This window comes from Bubalus bubalis, chromosome 12 (genome assembly GCF_019923935.1).
Source record: "Bubalus bubalis isolate 160015118507 breed Murrah chromosome 12, NDDB_SH_1, whole genome shotgun sequence".
Taxonomy (NCBI): Eukaryota; Metazoa; Chordata; class Mammalia; order Artiodactyla; family Bovidae; genus Bubalus; species Bubalus bubalis.
The window spans coordinates 74,376,676-74,396,178 of NC_059168.1; the positions used below are offsets into that span (position 1 = coordinate 74,376,676).

Genomic DNA, 19,503 nt, shown 5'->3' on the forward strand with positions numbered 1-19,503 from the left:
GCAAATTTATGATGTGCATACTTTTAACACCTGCAAAATTATACCTCAATAAAGAAGAACAGAAATGGTCTGTAATCAGATAAGAACATTTCACAGAACTGAAAACCAGACACAGACATTGAGAAGATTTTATTTTCCTTAAATTGCCTATTTGGAATGTAATAAAGCTTTTCTAGGTGTTTTGAGTCAGACACAACTGAGCGATTTCACTTTCAATTTTCACTTTCATGCATTGGAGAAGGAAATGGCACCCCACTCCAGTGTTCTTGCCTGGAGAATCCCAGGACGGGGGAGCCTGGTGGGCTGCCGTCTATGGGGTCGCACAGAGTCGGACACGACTGAAGTGACTTAGCAGCAGCAGCAGCAGGTGTTTTGAGTAATCCACCCTTACTAAACCACCTTGGTCAGTGTGGGTGGTCATGAATGGTGAGATGTTTATTTAATTACTTATTGTGGCTCACATTGGCCAGACAGAGTGTACATCTTAAGGCCACTGCTGCCTCTCCTCTTCAAATGACTGGGTGGATTCTCTTTCATAAAGAGTTATGTTATGTACATGATAGACTCTTAAAGGAATCCAAGAAATATGACCATGTAAGTTCCAGCCTGGAAATCTGTGGCCAACACAAAGAGGAACTGCACTGCAACCTGAGATCCTGGCTGCAGAGGCAGGAATCCCAAGCTCCAGGAACATCACACAGTGTATCTGACTATAAAGGGAACTTGACCTACTATTTGCATCTTCATGTTTTGGGTAATTGGTCTTCCAAGATAAATTATTTTGGAAGTTCTTTATACACATTTAATATGAAAACAGAGAAATTATTAAATGCTGTAATAGAGTGAGGGGAAGCCTTGTAAAGTAGAAAGAGCATAGACTTCAGAGTCAAAAAAATCAGGAGTCAAATTCTAGCTCTTCTACTTCCTAAATATGTGACTGTGGAGAAATGATCCAATTCTTCTGAACTTCCATTTCTTTGCCTGTGAAATGAGGTTTATAATACCTGCCATACATTGTTATCTTAAGGATTGGAAACTACATGAGTGGCTGGCATGCTGAGCAAACAATGGTGTCGGTAACTGTTAAATATTAAGAGAACTGGATACCAGCCATTCTCAGCACTTCTGGCTGAATGGCTTTGTTCAAGACACTCATGTTTTTCATTTATAAAAAAAAGCCAAAAACATCTACCTGTTGAAGAATGGCTTCTGAGCTTAATTTGCAAGCAGTCTATTTTTGTTCTTTCTTGTGCTCCTACATGTGTCTACTGAAATAAGCACTTTAATACTAGATACTAGAAAAGGGGAAAAAGGTCTATTTATTGGATATGTACAACACAAAAGGAAAAAACAATTAGAAATGGTAAATGGCAACAGTACCTAACCTCCATCTGAGGCCCAAGGCAGAAAATTCTCCTGAAAGGGTGGATGAGAATGGCAACTGACTTCAGGTCGCTGACCTCATTTTTAGCAGTGATTTCATTGCTATAATTTTTAAATGTTCATTTTGTTCTTGAATGAAATCAAGATAGGGAAATTTTCAAGTATATCACTCAGGGTTACAGGCAAGATGGCAGAGTAGAAGGACATGAGCTCATCTCTTCTTACCGAAACACCAGAATCACAACTGCTGAACACCCATTGACAAAAAAGTACTGGAACCTTCTAATAAAATACCCTATATCCAAAGACAAAGAAGAAGCCACAATGAGATGATAGGAGGGACGCAAGTGCAATAAAATCAAATCCCATACAGGGTGGGTGGGCGACCCACAAACTGGAAAATATACTGCAGAAGTTCTCCCATAGGAGTGAAAGCGTGAAGTCTGCATGCAAGGTAGCCTCGTCCACCAGGCTACAACCACAATCACAGAAAGACAAAATGAGATGGCAGAGAAATATGTCCCAGATGAAAGAACAAGACAAAACCTCAGAAGAACAACTAAGTGAAGATAGGCAATCTACCTTTAAAAGAATTCACAGTAATGACAGTAAAGATGATCCAAGATGTCCAAAATGAATGGAAGCATAGATGGAGAAAACAACAAGAAATGTTTAACAAAGACCTAGAAGAACTAAAGAACAAACAGATGAACAATAACTGAAATAAAAAATATACTAGAAGGAATCAAGTATATCACCCAAACAAGCAAACAGTAGCTTCCTATTGGCACAGGGTCTATCTTCCTACAGTTCTTGACTCCAGAGCAAGGATGGTTACCCCATCTCATCTCTTTCTGCTGAGTGGGCATAAGGCCAAGATAGGGGCAGTTATCTTTCTTTTATTTCACAGGCTCAAGATGCCTTATTTAGGGAGAAGAAAATGGCAATACTAGAAATAAAAATGCTTGTCCCGCCAGTCTGGGCCAAGTAGTACAAAGTGATCTGATCCATTGTATATTTTAAATTAAAACACTGTTGCTTTCTGAATCCAGAATAGCATGGCCTGTGTTTCTCTATTTAAAAGGGGAAAAGAAAATCACAAATCTGCATGGGAAAAATTCCCAAGAAAAGGCTTATGCCTAACTTTACCCCTTTTTAGTCATACCAACCAAGGTTAGATAATCACAAACAGAACTTTACCCTACTTCCTAGGATTGTTGTAAGGATTAAATGAAATAAAATTACTCTGTCAAGTGCAAAATGCCACATAAATATTAGTCAGGTTATTACATGAAGGAAACTGGTATCATTCCAGGTTTGTGCTGGAGATAGCAACAATGAACTAAACAGACAGCTGGGCAAATCTGCCAGACAGGAAGCATGTCTGACTCTTGAACACAGGCTAGATTCCCTTCTGCTGAGCTATACCTGCCAAACTGGAAGCCCCTGGTGCTCCAGTCATGAACGGACATGTCCTGTCCAGGGCTTCCAAGGCCTCACCCCAGTCTGGCCTTTGGCTCCACCCTGCAGTGCTGGCCCAGGGCCAAGTCTGGGTTAACTTCCCCTTCTAGTTTGCCTGGTACTGCCTTTCCGGTACCATCAGGCATTATGCCAGAGTCAGGTTTTGCAGAGCACAAGTGGCCCAAGAATGAGAACATTCCTTCCTTCATATTAGGGAACTTCCCTCCTCTTTCCCCTAAAAGCACTCCTATTTCTACTTCTCTGGTTCTCATCTGCTCCAGGGCTCCAGATTAGGGTGTGGGAGGTCAAGAAGCTAAGATAAGAGGGAAGGAACAAGTTTGTCCCATTGACCATTCCTCTAAATTGAGTCTCAACTGCTGTCCACTAGTGCTACTTCCTTGCTAACTTCTTGCTTTCAGGAGCTGGAACGTAATAGGTTCTTAATAACTATTAGCCAAAGGAACACAAATATCAGATTAACGAATCAGCAAACATAGGTATACCTTGGAGATTTTGTGGGTTCAGTTCCAGACGACCACATTAAAGCAAATATCTCTATAAAGTGAATTTTTTGGCTTCCTAATTCATATTAAAGTTGTATTTACACCACACTGACATCTATAAAGTCAACAGCATTATGCCTTAAAAATATACCTACCTTAATTAAAAATACTGTATTGTTGAAAACCCCAACCATCATCTGAGTCTTTAGCAAGTCGAAGTAACATCAAAGATCACTGAACAGAGATCATGATGATAAATAATGATCAAACAGTTTGAAATACTGTGAGAAGGAATAATATTGAAATATTTGAAATATTGTGAGAAGGACTAAATTGTGACACAGAGACATGAAGTGAGCAAATACTGTTGAAAAACAGCACCAACAGACTTGTTTGATATGGAGGGTTGTCACAAATCTTCATTTTGTAAAAATGCAGTATTTGTGAAGCACTATAATGCATGCCTGCATGCTCAGTTGCTTCCGTCCTGTCTGATTCTTTGTGCCCCATGGACTGTAGCTCATCAGGCTCCTCTGTCCATGGGATTATTCCAGCAAGAATACTGGAGTGGGTTGCCATTTCCTCTTCCAGGGGATCTTCCCATCTCAGGGATTGAACCTGCATCTCCTATGTTTCCTACATTGGCAGGCAGATTCTTTACCACTGAACCACCTGGGAAGCCAAAGCACAGTAAAGCGAAGCGTGATAAAATGAAGTACACCTGTGTCAAACAAAGTCCGAGGCCTTTTCCTGGACCCTGACCTCCCCTATTCCTGCCTGCTTTTCATCTGTTTTTATATTCAGAAACTAGGGCAGCTTCAGCTTGGTTTCCCAGATTAACTTTGATTTTAGTTCTTTATGCACAAAGGATCACTTTCAGCACATCCATACTTTCATGTGAGTTTTAAGAGGAAAAAGGAACTTTAAAAGGGACAAACCTTACTTTCTATTTCTCAGAAGGGACAGAATCAATGTGGCAATATATAAATGTGTGTGTGTGTTTAGGAGTGGCATGAAAAGATTGAGAGGTTGTGTTATTTTCTATAGGAGAATGGAAGAGACACCCTAGCTGGAAAGCACAGTTGCTAACAGTAGAGGCAGATTAACTCCTACCAAAGACAGAAGGTAAAGAGGGCACAGCTTTAAAATCATGCTGCTGCTGCTGCTGCTGCTGCTAAGTCACTTCAGTCGTGTCCGACTCTGTGCGACCTCATAAACGGCGGCCCACCAGGCTCCCCCGTCCCTGGGATTCTCCAGGCAAGAACACTGGAGTGGGGTGCCATTGCCTTCTCTGTAAAATTATGCTACTCACTCCTATCTCCAGATGCCCTGGATCAGAAGGGGAGAGCCAGGGTTTTCTGGTGTTCAGTGGTGGAATAGTGTTCCACTCCTACAGCACATCAACTATGAAACCCAGGTGATATCAAATACTCAGGATTTGAGTGGGGTGCCATTGCCTTCTCCATAAAATCATGCTACTCACTCCTATCTCCAGATGCCCTGGATCAGAAGGGGAGAGCCAGGGTTTTCTGGTGTTCAGTGGTGGAATAGTGTTCCACTCCTACAGCACATCAACTATGAAACCTAGGTGGTATCAAATACTCAGATATACATGTAGTTGGAATGACAGAAGGAGATAAGAGAGAATGGGGCAGAAAAAAAGTGTTTTAAAAAATAATGGCTAAGACTTTGCTTAATTTGATGAAAGACAGAAATTTGTAGATACAAGATAATAAATGAACACTAAGCAGAATAAACACAAAAAAGGTTCACACTGATGTACACCAGAGTCAAATTACTGAAAGCCAAAGCCTAACAGCAACTCTCAAAAGCAGCAAGAGAAAATAACATATTACACAGAGGGAAAAATGATCTAATAAGCAGCCAACTTTCATCTGAAACCATGGAGGCCAGAGAGAATGGAAAAACACCATTAAAATGCTGAAACTAAAAAACCATCCTGTCAATCCAGAACTCTATATTCAGGGTATATGTTATTCAATTATGAAAGAAAAATGACAATATTTTCAGATAAAGTACAACTAAAAAGATTTGTAGCCAACAGATCTGCACTAATAGAAACACTAAAAGAAGCTCAAGTTGAAGGGAACTATAAGATGGAAACCTTCATTCAATGGGGAAGAATGAAGCACACCAAAAATGCTAAGCATCTGAATAAATTTTTAAAAAAACTATTTTTTGCTCCTTTTCTCTTAATTTCTTTATAAATTGCTTATAGTACTGTCTTGGGAGATTTATTACTTGCAGAGGTATTACATATTAGCTCATAGCCTTCCTACTCTGTATTTATCTTATGGGCTGCTTAGAGTCTGGAATTGCTTCTGCTCTCTATTTGAGCCTCTTCCCATTACTAAGAATTTGTTATGTGGGTTGACGGGTAGTAATGTGGTGAGGGACAAAAATCTTTGAAAACCAACAGAAACGGAGATTGCTAGAATATAGAATATATATGGTTGGGAGGGAGAATCACTGCAGAGAAGGAAAACATTGAGATTAAATGCTCTTATGGTAAAAGCGAAGTTACCAGGAACAGGCCTTCACTCTGTCCTAATCTGTGGCAGAACTTGGGGAAGAGAAATGTAACATACTTAGTCCACTACCTAATTTCTCAACCTTCTCACCCTACAATAATTCCTAATCTTCTTAAGGCTTGACAGGTATGTCTATACGTCTTTAGATAGTACTTAGTTCCTCCAGGTATCTGATTTCCACTTGGCACAGGAAGTGAAAAAGAGGTGGTAGGATTTGGGAAATATTAAGGGGAGAAATTACAGATACAGTTTCAAGGTGCACCCCGTGATGAGAAGAGGAAGTCAAAGAACTGGGATTGTGGTGCTATCACCCATATGAATCATCAATGCTGAAAGAGTAGGATAGGATGGACACACTGGCCTCAGAGCTCTGAATGGAACCCTGGGATATAATTGTTTTAGTGTTTGGGGTACTGTAGGCTTCCAGTTGTATTCAATTTCCATCAGAGGTTCTTAGCTTTTTGGTCTATTTTAGGAAGACTTAAATTTTTTCCTTAAATTTCTTTATAACTATTTCTTTCTATAAGGTTCATTTTTGTCCTACCAAGGATTTGGCCTCCTCCTTTAGAAAGAAAGAGGACTCAGGGTGAACGGTATCAGGTCCAGAACCCAGAAACACAAATGACATTGACCAGACAATGGGAGGGAAATGGAGACTGGCTATCAATTGGCCTATTGGGAATAAAAATAGGTTTCACCTTACAGACCAACCCTTTGGAGAATTTCGTTGAGAAGGATTCAGAGGCTTGGACTGAAGCACAGACTCCAAAAGGGATCATAAATAATTGGCGATGTCTGTCATGGGAATAAGACCATGTGCTCAAGAGTGCTGTCTGTAGCTTGGGTGGTTTGTTTGCAGACTGATTGGTCCCTAGCAGATACAGGATAGACTGACTGGTCCCTGGTAGATAAATGCCTTCCTAGGCTAACACAAGGAAGTCAGGTTTTTCTGTGTCACTGACTCAGGACCTGTCTATCAAGTCTAAGTCAGGTCCAAATCTAAGAGTTAGGAAAAACATCGAATGTGAGAGCGGGAAAAGCCTGTTTATCATTACTGATGTTTGCTAAGTTCCTCACAGGAGTTGCCTGTCTAGTTCAGATAGGCCTGGTCTCCGGAGTCACGCCTCTTAAGTCCACTGGCTACATTCACATGCCCCAACGTGTAACAATGAAAGGAAGCCATGGGATATTTTCCTCTGCACAGATTTCTCCTTTTCCAACAAGTCATGGTGTATGAGTTTTGTACATGGGTCTATCCTACACTCCACGTGTAAAGCCAACAAAAATCTTGGGTCTTGCACCCCCACTTTGTTATGCCCATAGAAACCACCAACGCCACCTCTAACCTCAAATAACGAAAAGCCTTTCTCTTGAAGAAGTGCTGTGTCAAGGGCAAGCCCCCCATAAATGGTGGTGACTTGAGTTATTTAGTCTTTTGTGAAGAGACTAGGAGCTGAAAGGGGAGAAAAAACAGAGGCTGAATTTGAGCTTCACCTGTCAGGCGGCTCTCAGGTGGGGAAGAAAGTTCAGCATCCGGTGGAGGGCCCCAGGTCGTGGAATTCACGGAGAGATGACTATCTTCTTACTGCTTGGCCAGAGTATTCGAGGTAGCTGCTCTGCGTGTGGATGAGGGCTGGAAGGCTCCTTTCTTGTCCTTTTTTGTTTGTTATAGAGGAGGGTGAGGGACGCTGAATGGACGACTGTTAGGTACGATGAAAGTGAGTCCTTCTTGGGTATTTGAAGGGAAGGCCGGTAACATACCCATGAACAAAGGTGGGAATAACCTATGCCCGCCCCGTCCCCATTCCAGGGGAATTGAGCTCCCAGGTGAGGAGGCTCCAGAGAGAACCGCACAGGGACTTGGGGTGGGGTGGGGCGCCTGCATCAGGGACGTGCTGGACACCCCTTGGCCCTCTTCCGAAACCTTGGGGTCTGCGGTGGCAGGAAACGCATCACCCAACCCCAGCATGTCACCTCGGGGAGGAGGAGCCAGGTGGGTCGGCACCCCTCCAGGAAGGGCTGCGGGTCCAGGGCTTCAGGGCCTCCCCGAGGGAAGAGACGAGCATGTGGACCAGGCCCGCGGGGTCCGCGGCCTCGGGACTTCGAGGGTGAGGAGCCGCGCCCGGGCCAATTTCGGGTTCCCAAGGGAGTACGAGTCAGTGCCCGCCAGCGGGCGGGCGGGCCGTCAACTGCCCGGCCCGTCGCCTCCCTCCCCGCCCCCCGGCTTCCTGCGGAGGCCGCGGCCGCCATGTTGTGGGGCTGAGGCGGCGCCGCGGAGCCCGAGCGGCCGTGACAGGCTGCGCAACAGGTTCGCTGTCGGCGGCCTGACGACGAAGCAGGCGCGCAGCGGCGGCTGCCAAACAGGTCTCCCGGCATCCGCCCGCGCCCGCGCCGCTGGTGCCGAGGGGCGCGGGGTCGCGCTGTGACGTGCGGGAGGCGCGGCGGGCGCGCCAGGTGGGTGAAGCCGCTGCCCGGGCTGCGGCAGGGCGCGGGGCAGGTGCGGGCGCTGCGGCGTCCGCCGCGGGGAGGCTCGCGGGTCGGGCCGGGCCGGGAGGCGGCTGCGCGCCCCGCACGACGCGGACGGGCCCTCGGGAACCCGGGAGGCCCCCGAACTAGGCCCCTGGCAGTCTTGGCGGCGCCGGGCGGAAACCTCCGGCCCCGGGTTCCTGCCCCCGCGGCGCGGCCAGGGCGGACGGCCAGGAGCCGGGGCCGGGCTGCCTCTTCCCCGCGGCCAAACCCTGGACCCCAGCCGCGGCCTCTTCTGGCAGGTGCGGACGCGGCGGCTGGCCCCCTCGCTTTCGGGGTGCGGGCAGAAGCGAACCAGCCCTGAGGGGCACCCGCCCGCTTCCTCGGAGCCCCATTTTATTTTCACAGAGTTGGTTTTCCTCCTTGGCAATGGTTGGTGCGGAATGTCAGGTGAGCCGCATCCCAGTGCGTCAGAGTAGCCCGAGTCACGAGAGGCCAGTGGGCGGATGCTCTGAGTCCGCCGCTCTCATTAAACCAAAGTTGGGAAATGTTACAATTTGAGTTCAGCGTTATTGACTTCCAGGGTATACAGGAAGCACGGAGAGCTGTAATCTCTTGGACCAGAGTAAAAGTTGATTGCTTTTATAATTCTTTTTGAAGACGCCTGCATGTGTATAGTGAATGGGTAAACCGAGGCTGAAATGCAGATGGCTGTGCATTTTGTAAAAAGATGATGTATTTGGATTTATTAATCCTGTGCGTTACAGTCGAGTGATTGCTGATGGCAAGTATGCTTCACTTGAGACTTGTATTTATTAGGAATATTTTTGATAGAATACTTTGTGATAGGAATTAAACTTAACACAAATATGTTTGTTTTGCTAAATGCACTAGTTTGTTTTTGCTAGGGTTTACTTGCTTACCCAGAAATAGGCGAGCGTGCCTTGAAATTTTGTGTTGTCCTAGTCAGCTTAATTTAGGTAGGATAGACTCCAGGTTAAGCTTCTTAAGCCTCTTAAGAAAAGTAATTGCCTCTCTCCTTGTACTTCTTTGCTATGTTGTTAATCAGTGGTAAAACCTGAATACAATCTAGAACCATCACGTAAAACCCTTACATAAATTAATAATGACGTCTCTCAAAATTTAAAGATAGTAGCAATTTTGATGTGCTAGGTTTCTTTGGCTGTGCCTACGATTCCCTTGTAATTTATTTCCCCCAGCTTTATTGAGATATGCTTGACATATATTCCTTATTACTTCAAAAGTAGGTAAGGTGAAAGTTGTTTCTAAAAGCTTCATTTAAGGACAGAATTTTGTGTTTTTTTTGGGATGCCATGGAAAAAAACGTGCATGGCTGCTGATTTAATATAGTAGTAATGAGCCTCACGAAAGCTTGCATCTTTTTATACTTTAATGCATGTAATTGTTTTTTTTTTGCTTACCTTTATAACAAAAGGTAGAATTGTTTGAGAAAACTTGACCTGTACTGAATTATTGAGCAGGGAGGTATTATTGTTAGTTCAGTATATCTTATGGCTAAAATCCAGATCTCCCCAGAATATGAGAAAATTTATTCTACAATTGCTGGGATTAGAATTATAGTTTTTAAAAAATTTGTATTTTCACAAAATTTGAATAGTAAAAGGAACTTATATACATCCATCACCCAAACTCAGCAGCTTTCAAGACCTTCTTTACCCATCTCTTTCTTCCTTTATTTTTTTCACTCTATAGACTTACCATATCTCTTTTTTAAAGTGTAAATTTTCTTACATAACCTTAAGATTTTTACTTTGTTGTATCTTTAATGCAGAGTTTCAGAAATTTCTATCTAGTAAGACAAAAAGACCATTTATTGGGTATCTACTTCAGCTACTTTCCTCAGTATTAAAATATATTTACCATTTTTGTCATTTATTGAACACTTACTGCCTCCCAGGCTCTGTGTTGTGTTATATAATCATTTAGGCTCACAGAGACCCTATGAGTAGTTCTTTCCCACCCATCAAATAGATAAGGGAAATGTTAACCTGGAGGTTAACAGAGCTTCTTTAGGTTAACTGAGTTACTCTAGGTCACTGAGCTAGTAAGCCAGGTTTCAAACCAAGATTCTTCTAACTTCAGCACCTGTACCTTATCTGGTACATTCATCTTGGTTCAGAAATGAAAACAGAAGGTAATTTGGGCATTCAGTATTTGTTGAGTAAATGAATGAAAGTTTTGATACATATTATTCCATCAATAAGTAGCATTTTTATATACTATATTTACTTGTAAAGCATTTATATTAACAAGTTCCAGAAATGATTCAGAATAAACTAATTACCTTACTCAAAATATGGTGGTATTTTATTACCATACAACAGTGCGTGTGCCTGTTTTTCTTTTTTTATATTCTAATATTTTCAGTACCTTATTTATGGAAAAATGTATGGAATAACTATTAATATTTATGAAGAAAGGCTAAAAATAGGCAGACGTTTTTGTGTGCCAATTGTTAAAGGCAGGACTCCAAGTGTGAAGTATAAAAATAATGTTTAGGATTAGTTCTGTAAAAAAATAGTCCTATAGATGAAGCTGCATCAGAAACGCTGTATTTTTTACTTGAGTTTGTTTTTTACTTTTTTCCATTCTCTACCTACAGAGCACAGCGACTAAATTAGAGTCCTGTTGGGTAGAGTGTGCATATAGGTATTCTTGAGAAGGAGGAACTGAACTGGTCTTAAATGATCTACAGGCAGAGAGGAAGTGGGGGAGGGAGGAAGGAAACTGAGCAGAAAAGAATACATCTGAGCGAATACATCAAGAAATAATGTATAACTCTAAGAGGGCACCATGTTTCATTTTCAAATATTCTGAGAGATTAATTAAATTAATTTCACAGCTATATGAGGACACTGAATGATTTGTTTGTGAAGTTATTCAGCAGTGGTTATGGTAGACATTTAGAGATCTAATACCAGATGGCAGACTTTTAACTTGTTTTACTTAAGCAACTGTTTTATGTTTTCTAGATCATTTTTTTCACTAGTGCATATTCATTTTAGAAAAAGTATATGTATTTCAATAAAAATTTTATTTATTTTGGTCTGGGTAAAAGTACAGGCCTTTAAGTTAAGCCTCCTGCTTATATCTGTTTTAAGCAACTTATTTTTAATTCTCTAAGCTTCTGTTTCCTCATATGTAAAATGAGGAAAATAACAGTACCTATCTCATAGTGCTGTTGTATGGAATATAAAGTCCTTACCACAGTGATTTCTGCTTGGTATAAGTGCTTAATAAATGTTACATATTATTATTCCAACTTATTTCAAAGAGAAATTTCAAAACTGAACTTTGTCTTCTTTCTATTTTTTATTTATTAAAGAAAATTTTGCTCTTGATGTTTAATCTTACCATCAAAACAATCCATAAAAGAAGGCTGGAAAATAGAGTAGAACTTAGCCACAATCCTTTCTCCCAACAAAGAATCTGCATTTTTAGTCCCCTTAATTTGGGGGAGGGTGGGAGGCATAGCCTAAAAGAAGCAAATGTTCTGTATCTGGAAAAGAAGCTACTGCTTTGGTTTATTACTTCGAAGTCTTTGAATCCACATGCTTAAATAACTTCTGCTTTTCAGTGTGAGGAGTATTTGGCTACTATGAGGTTGATAACGGGAAAGAATGACCAAGAACAATGTCAAACTGCAGAGCCCACATAGATAAGGACCCATTAGGATTTGCTTGGACAGTTTGGAGGACACTGATAACTTGCTGTATCATTTCATTTTTGCTTAAAAATAGGTATTTGGACACTTTCTTCACCACCTTGCCACTCCTCCACACTTAAGAATGATTGCTTAAATATGAGAATTAAGTAGGTCAAATTAATTAATTTCACAAATTATGCAACATTTGAGGACTTTACTTTTAGTGAGTGTGCGCTAAGTTGCCTCAGTCGTTTCTGACCCTTTGTGACCCTATGGACTGTGCCTTTGCGATGCTATGTATGGACTGTAGCCCACCAGGCTCCTCTGTCCATGGGATTCTCCAGGCAAGAATACTGGAGTGGGTTGCCATGCCCTCCTCCAGGGGCTCTTCCTGACTGAGGGATTGAACCTGTGTCCTTTACGTCTTCTGCATTGGCAGGCGGGTTCTTTACCACTAGTGTCACGTGGGAAGCCCTTTTAATGAGTATGAAATACTTTTTGGTGAATATAAGTGAGAACTTAGAGATTAATGAAGTTTGCTGAGAATGAAGCAGACTAGGAATGCTTGCATAGCATTCATTCTCTAACTTTATGGTAAGCCCTGAAAACCTGAATGATAAAGAAGACTTGAGATTTAATTTCCCTTTATTCTCTTCTCACTAGAAGTATTTTCGGCTTTACCTCTGCTAAAGCTCCAGTGAAATGCTTAGACAACCTGTATTAGAAGACTTTCCCTCCCCACTTCTCCTTTCTTCTGGTGTCTGGTCTTCCTTCCATATGTGTGTGTGTGTGTGTGTGTGTGTGTGTGTGTGTGTATATTTTTTTTTTTTTTTTTGGCTATGCAGCATGTGGAATCTTAGTTCCCTGACCAGGGATTGAACTCATGCTCCCTGCCATGGAAGTGTTGCATCCTAACCACTGGACTGCCAGAGAAGTCCCTTCCTTCCATAAATCTGAAGTTTTTTCCTCCTTCCAGCATCCTAGTTCCTACATCCAGGATCTAGGGTTCCACTGTTCGCTGAAAGCTGAGTTACTTGGATGATTGAGATGGAAAGAGCCATGCCATTCAGGTTTGAGATGGATACAGATAACTCAAAGCTTTCTGACCAGTCCTTTCCGGGACCTGGGTTTTATAGTCTTTATAACGTGGTGGTCATCCCATCTTGAAAAAGTACGTGCTGCAGCTCCCTCTTATATCCATGTTTACTATTGCTTTCCTCGTTAGGTTGACTTTACCCCAACTTTATCTTTCTAGGGGTTTCAATGGGGGGAAAAGAAGCTCCTCTTCCCTCTTTTTCTGCCCTCTGCTTTAACTTTCTTTTATTCTCAGCCTCTTTCTTCTTTAAAAAGTTAAACCTAACAGAAGTCACTCATAATTCTTGATACTGAATTCATTCGTTCTTCTAGCAAATAATGAATGTCTTCATGCCAGGAACTGATCCAACCACTGAGAGTATAAACAGTAAACAAAACACACAAAAACCCTGCCCTGTGCTACTTGTATTCAGGAATGGGGAGTGGAGACAAAAATGTCTAGGAGTTAGAATTTGCTGAGTGCTATGGAGAAAAGTAAGGTAGGAAATGGGGCTAGGGAATGTGTGGGCAGTTGGGTAGGGGTAAATGGAGAGAAGAGTTTGCCTCATTCAAAATTATTAAAGAATTCAAAATTGGGAGGATTATTGTACACATTTTATGAGTTAATTTAATAGTATTTCAGATCATTGTATTTAACAGAAATGTTTATCATTCCCTATCTGGTTTGGACCCGGTAGATGTCTTAATATTTCTATTTTCTAGTAACTTAAGCCAGAAAACAAAAAACCTCAGGTACAACGTGAACCTAGAGCAGATAAACTAGTTATCAAATAGCATAGAATAGATACCTTACTTTGATTTTTTCTAAAAGTGCTATATTGTGTTTGTTTTTAAATTCTGTAGACTTTTGGTTTATGCTATTTTTGTTAACATAAGTTTCCTTGTGTAAAACTGGAAAGCTGCAGGGAAATTGAAGGAAGAAAATTATAGTCCTTAAGAATCATATTATCCAGAGAAATGTTGAGTGTTAATATGTTGGTAGATCTCATCTAGAAATTTTTCTTTGGGAAAAATGGAAGTATATATTCTGCTTTTGTTATCTGCTTTTTAGTTTAGTAGCATTTATCAAAACCATAGTTCTACTTTATATTTATCTACAATAAAATTTTTATTGGCTAAATAATATTGTCTTGCTTATGCTGCTGCTAAGTTGCTTCAGTCGTGTCCAACTCTGTGCGACCCCATAGACGGCAGCCCGCTAGGCTCCCCCGTCCCTGGGACTCTCCAGGCAAAAACACTGGAGTGGGCTGCCATTTCCTTCTCCAATGCATGAAAGTGAAAAGTGAAAGTGAAGTCGCTCAGTTGTGTCCGACTCTTAGAGTCCCCATGGACTATGGCCTACCAGGCTCTTCCACCCATGGGATTTTCCAGGCAAGAGTACTGGAGTGGGGTGCCATTGATACTGGATGTTAATAATGTCTAACGCCTATTGATATTACTGTATCCTGGTTACTTTTGAGACACTTTACATACTTTTGCTCATTTAGTCTTTAGTCTCTCTTTAAGAGCTGTTCTATGATTATTTATTTTACAGCTGAGAAAATTGAGCAAGGACAAGTTTGGTAATTTTCCCAAGATCCCATAGCCAGTAAGTGGGAGCCATAGGTTATGAACTTATTCTGACTCTATAGCCTGTGCTTGTATCACTGTCTCATATTGTTTCTCAACATTAAGGTAGTTTATAGTTGTTTTTGTTGTTATTTTAAGTTGTGCCACAGCTAACATCCTTGTAACCATATCTGTCTTTATGATTATTTCCTTAGAATAAATTTCTAGTAGTTGCAGTAATATTGGGTCAAAAGGTGTGGATACTTTCTAAGGCCCACGTAAATGTATCACCAAGTTGTCTTCCAGAAAAACTTGTCAGTACCAAAGTGTTCTCTTAACCAGATAAAACCAGATTCCCCACATCCTTAGGAACACTTCTTTTTAAATCTAATAATTTGATAAAGACCCTTGTTTTAATTTTTCTTTCTCTGAATATTAGTAGTGAAGTGAAAGTTGGCCAGTCGTGTCCAACTCTTTGCAGCCTCATGGCTATACAGTCCATGGAATTCTCCAGGCCAGAATACTGAAGTTGGTAGCCTTTCCCTTCTCCAGGGGATCCTCCCAACCCAGGGATTGAACCCAGGTCTCCCGCATTGCAGGCGGATTCTTTGCAGGCGGATTCTTTACCAGCTGAACCACAAGGGAAGCCCAAGAATACTGGAGTCGGTAGCCTATCCCTTCTCCAGCGGGTCTTACCCAGGAATCAAACCGGGGTCCCCTGTGTTGCAGGCAGATTATTTACCAACTGAGCTATCAGGGAAGCTCTAATATTAATAAGGTAATACTTAAAGTTTTTTTCTTTGAGAAATATTTGTCTCTGTCCTTTTCTCACTTCATTGGCATGTTCATCTCTTGGTTATTTCTAAGATTTCTTTAAATACTAAGAATAGTAACTCTTTGCTTATAGGTATAAATTTTTTTTTCCAAGTTTGTATCTTAGCTTTGTAAATAAATTCTTATCAATTGTAATGATAATAGCTAGGGTTTATGTAGTAATCACCGTGTGTGTGTCACTCAGTCGTGTCCAACTCTTTGTGACCCCATGGACTGCAGACCACCAGACTCCTCTGTCCATGGAATTTTCATGGCAAGAATACTGGAGCGGATTGCCATTTCCTATTCCAGAGGATCTTGCCAACCCAGGGATTGAATCTGTGTCTCTTACATCTCCTGCTATACTAATTGATTATATTAATTAACTCATTTAATTTTTATAATATCTCTTCTCTATGAGGTAGGTGCAGTTATTAGCTCCATTTACAAAGTACTCTGACAGTATGTTTTAAATTCTCAAACGGTTTTTTCTTCTGTGTCCTTGCCCATTTCTGTTCTCAGTTCCTTAGAATCTCTTTTCCTAGCCTAATGGGTGATACCTTTTGTTCAGTTTTTCATTTCTTAGTTTAGAAGTTATTTTCTCTGGGATTAGTCATCTAACAACTCTTTAGTTCCCCAAGGCAAAGTTAGGTGCCCATCTTCTGTCTTTTCTTTATACCTGTTGCACTTACATGCAGTTATCATTTTTGGTCTTATTCCTCTTGTGTATTCCCTACTCTTATACATTTTATACAGATGCTGTACATCTGAATACTCTGTAAATATTTGTTGATTTGAATTAAAGGTGCTCATGATACTGTTGGTGATATAAGAAAGAAAGAAAACTTTCCCAGAATGTAAAATAGAGAAACTTACACTAAGGAAGTTAACTCGGGAACTCAACTTTGAAGGCCAGTGGGGAAGGAGGCAGAAAGAGGGGGGCCTAGAGACTGAGTGCAAACACACATGGGAATTTCCCGTACTGGGAACAACAAGTGATTTACAGTGATTTTGAGGTTTATCAGCTTTGCCTCTGGGAAAGCTTGATGTAATAAATCCCTCCTTCACCTAGCATACCTGGTCTAGTGTTAGTATTTCAGTCTTTCTTCTGGAGCTCTTCTGTTATAAAACAGAGCTCAGTTTCTTTTCTGACTTCCTCATTTTTCCAGTGTGACAGGAGCAGGGGAAGTTGGCAGGTCCTGGTATAATCTTGATAAGATCTTGAAATGCCCAGGGAAGTTTTGTGACTTGGTGGGGAAGGCCCACTGGCAGCCTTTGCCGAAAGTGGAAGCCTTGGGCTTAGGGAGAGAGGAAACTCTGCAGCCCTCTGTGAAGACTTGGGTTCCTGCACGCCCTTTGCTGGTTGTCAGCACATGGCACGAGACCTCAATGTCTTTTCTCTCTGGCCTTCATTGCGTTTCTGTTCTTCTAGCTTTGATACAAGACTAAGAGACGTTCTTCTCTGGTTCTAGTCTTGAGGTATACTGACTGCTGGTCTTGAGGAAGAAGTGAGCACTTTACAGATTGACAATATAATTTATTTGTCATTTAATTTGATATTTTTTCAAATCCTCCTCTTTATATCTCATCATGTAACTAAAACTTTTTTTCATTATGAAAATAATTCATGCTGATTGAAGAAACTTTGTAAAATAGAGAAAAAGAAAAGTAAGAGAAAAGTTATTCCAACAACCAATTACAACCACATTTTGGTGTCTCCCACCACCCTCTTTTTGCTCTTTGTTTTTACATACGTATTTTTGTACATGTTTTACAATACAGCACTGTAGTTAGGAACATGGCTTGTGCTGTCTGACTGGGGTTTTAGTTACAGTTTAGCCTTTTATTAGCTTTGTGAGTATAACTATCTCACTAAGCCTCACTTGTCTTTTCTTTAAAAAGTGGCAGTTTCATAAAATATTTATCCCTAGAGTTTTTGTGAGGATGAAGAAATAATATGTGTTCAGTGTGACCATCTCATAATGACTTTTCAATAAATGTAACAGTAATAATCAGGCCTGTCCTTTGGTTAGGTCATCGAGGGGTGCTCCTCTGGCCTGTGCTTGGAGAGAGGAGGTAGGTCAGGTTACTGTACCTTTCTTTTCTGAAATAATTAAAATTCAATTTCAAATTTTTTTTTAACATTCTCAAGGGGCCTATGAAAATGTTTACACTGAGACCTCCTTTAAAATATGACTTTTATCTTGGCCTAGGCTCACAATGGGTGAGTGGCCCTGGGCTGCGGACTTCTAGGCCCATCTCAGATACCTGATGATGATGGTATCAATGATGTTTCAATAACAGTGGCAAGTATAGACCTGAGTGTCAGGCTTGGTGTTTGGTAAGTATTCAGTGATTGTTATTTGTTCTTTTTAATAATGATAAATACACATTTATAGTATGTTATAAATTATAAATTCCAGTGGATGTTGGCAAATGTTACATGCAGAGTACATCATGTGAGATGCTGGGTTGGATGAAGTACAAACTGGAATCAAAATTGCTGGGAGAAATATCAATAACCTCACATATACAGATGACACTACACTTATGGCACAAATTGAAGAGGAACTGAAGAGCCTCTTGATGAAAGTGAAAGAGGAGAGTGAAAAAACTGGCTTAAAACTCAGCATTCAAAAAACGAAGATTATGGCATCCAGTCCCATCACTTCATGGCAAATAGATGGGGAAACAGTGGAAAAAGTGAGAGACTTTTTTTTCTTGGTCTCCCAAATCACTGCAGATGGTGACTGCAGCCATGAAATTAAAAGACACTTGCTCCTTGGAAGAAAAGCTATAACAAACCTAGACAGCATATTAAAAAGCAGAGACATTGCCAACAAAGATCCGTCTAGTCAAGGCTATGGTTTTTCCAGTAGTCATGTAGGGATGTGAGAGTTGGACTATAAAGAAAGCTGAGCACCGAAGAATTGATGCTTTTGAACTGTGGTGTTGGAGAAGACTCTTGAGAGTCCCTTGGACTGCAAGGAGATCCAACCAGTCCACCCTAAAGGAAATCAGTCCTGAATATTCATTGGAAGGACTGATTCTGAAGCTGAAACTCCAATACTTTGGCCTCCTCATGCAAAGAACTGACTCATTGGAAAAGACCCTGATGCTGGGAAAGATTGAAGGCAGGAGGAGAAGGGGATGACAGAGGATGAGATGGTTGGATGGCCTCACTGACTCAATGAACATGAGTTTAAGCAAGCTCCTGGAGTTGGTGATACACAGGGAAGCCTGGCGTGCTGCAGTCCATGGGGTTGCAAAGAGTCAGACATGACTAAGAGACTGAACTGATAAATTATAAAAGCATAACCAGTTTCCAGATTATTACATAATCTTCCTGAAATTTTTTTTAAAAGTTAATGAGGTATCTATCTACATATAGATATATCTGTATATTTAGATAGATCAATCTATCTACCTATATATATCTAGATAGATCGATCTATTTATCTATATATATCTAGATCAGATCCATCTAGACATATAATTCACATATCACTATGAATTTGACTGAAGTGGCAGCATAATACTTGGCTCAGTGTGTTCTCCCCTTATTGGATACTCATATCGTTTCCAGTTTTTCTCTAGTAACTAATAATAGCTGCAGTAAATGTCACTGTAAGTAAAGCACTTCCCACATTTATTATTGTTTCCTTATGACAGATTTCCAGAAATGAAATCATTGACTTACAGGATAAGAACTTTATTAGGATTCTTGCTGTATATTTTCACACTACCTTCTGAAGAGCTCTGACAGTTTGCACCCCCATGAGTATGTCTGTAACCCTCCTCTCTTCTCACCTTTGCTAGCCCTAATACTGCTAGCCCTAGGGTCTGTTTTTTTTTTTAAAGTAAGTCTATAAGGAGAAACAAAATAAAAATTTGCATTTTCTTGATTGATTAGTAATGTTAACATCTATTAGCCAGTTTTATTTCCTCTTTGGACATTGTCTATTTAAAGTCTTAGTGTTTTCATTATCTAAGT

At 40.9% G+C, this 19,503-nt stretch overlaps 1 protein-coding gene and 1 long non-coding RNA gene across 10 annotated transcripts in view; one reads left to right on the forward strand and one right to left on the reverse strand.

Moving 5' to 3' along the window:
* Positions 1–8,014, reverse strand: part of LOC123328598 — a 31,612-nt gene extending 23,598 nt beyond the window's left edge. Inside the window, exon 1 of the long non-coding RNA XR_006543522.2 lies at positions 7,394–8,014. This is a non-coding gene — a long non-coding RNA (uncharacterized LOC123328598). The remainder of the gene's footprint in view (positions 1–7,393) is intronic.
* ITSN2 (intersectin 2) overlaps positions 7,442–19,503 on the forward strand; it is a 128,011-nt gene continuing 115,949 nt past the window's right edge. For 2 of the 9 annotated variants that reach the window (XM_044926185.2, XM_044926193.2), the window contains exon 1: positions 8,155–8,353. The gene's annotated coding sequence lies outside the window, so the exon portion shown is untranslated. The other 7 variants (XM_044926188.2, XM_044926187.2, XM_044926191.2 and 4 more) reach the window with 7 other exon arrangements.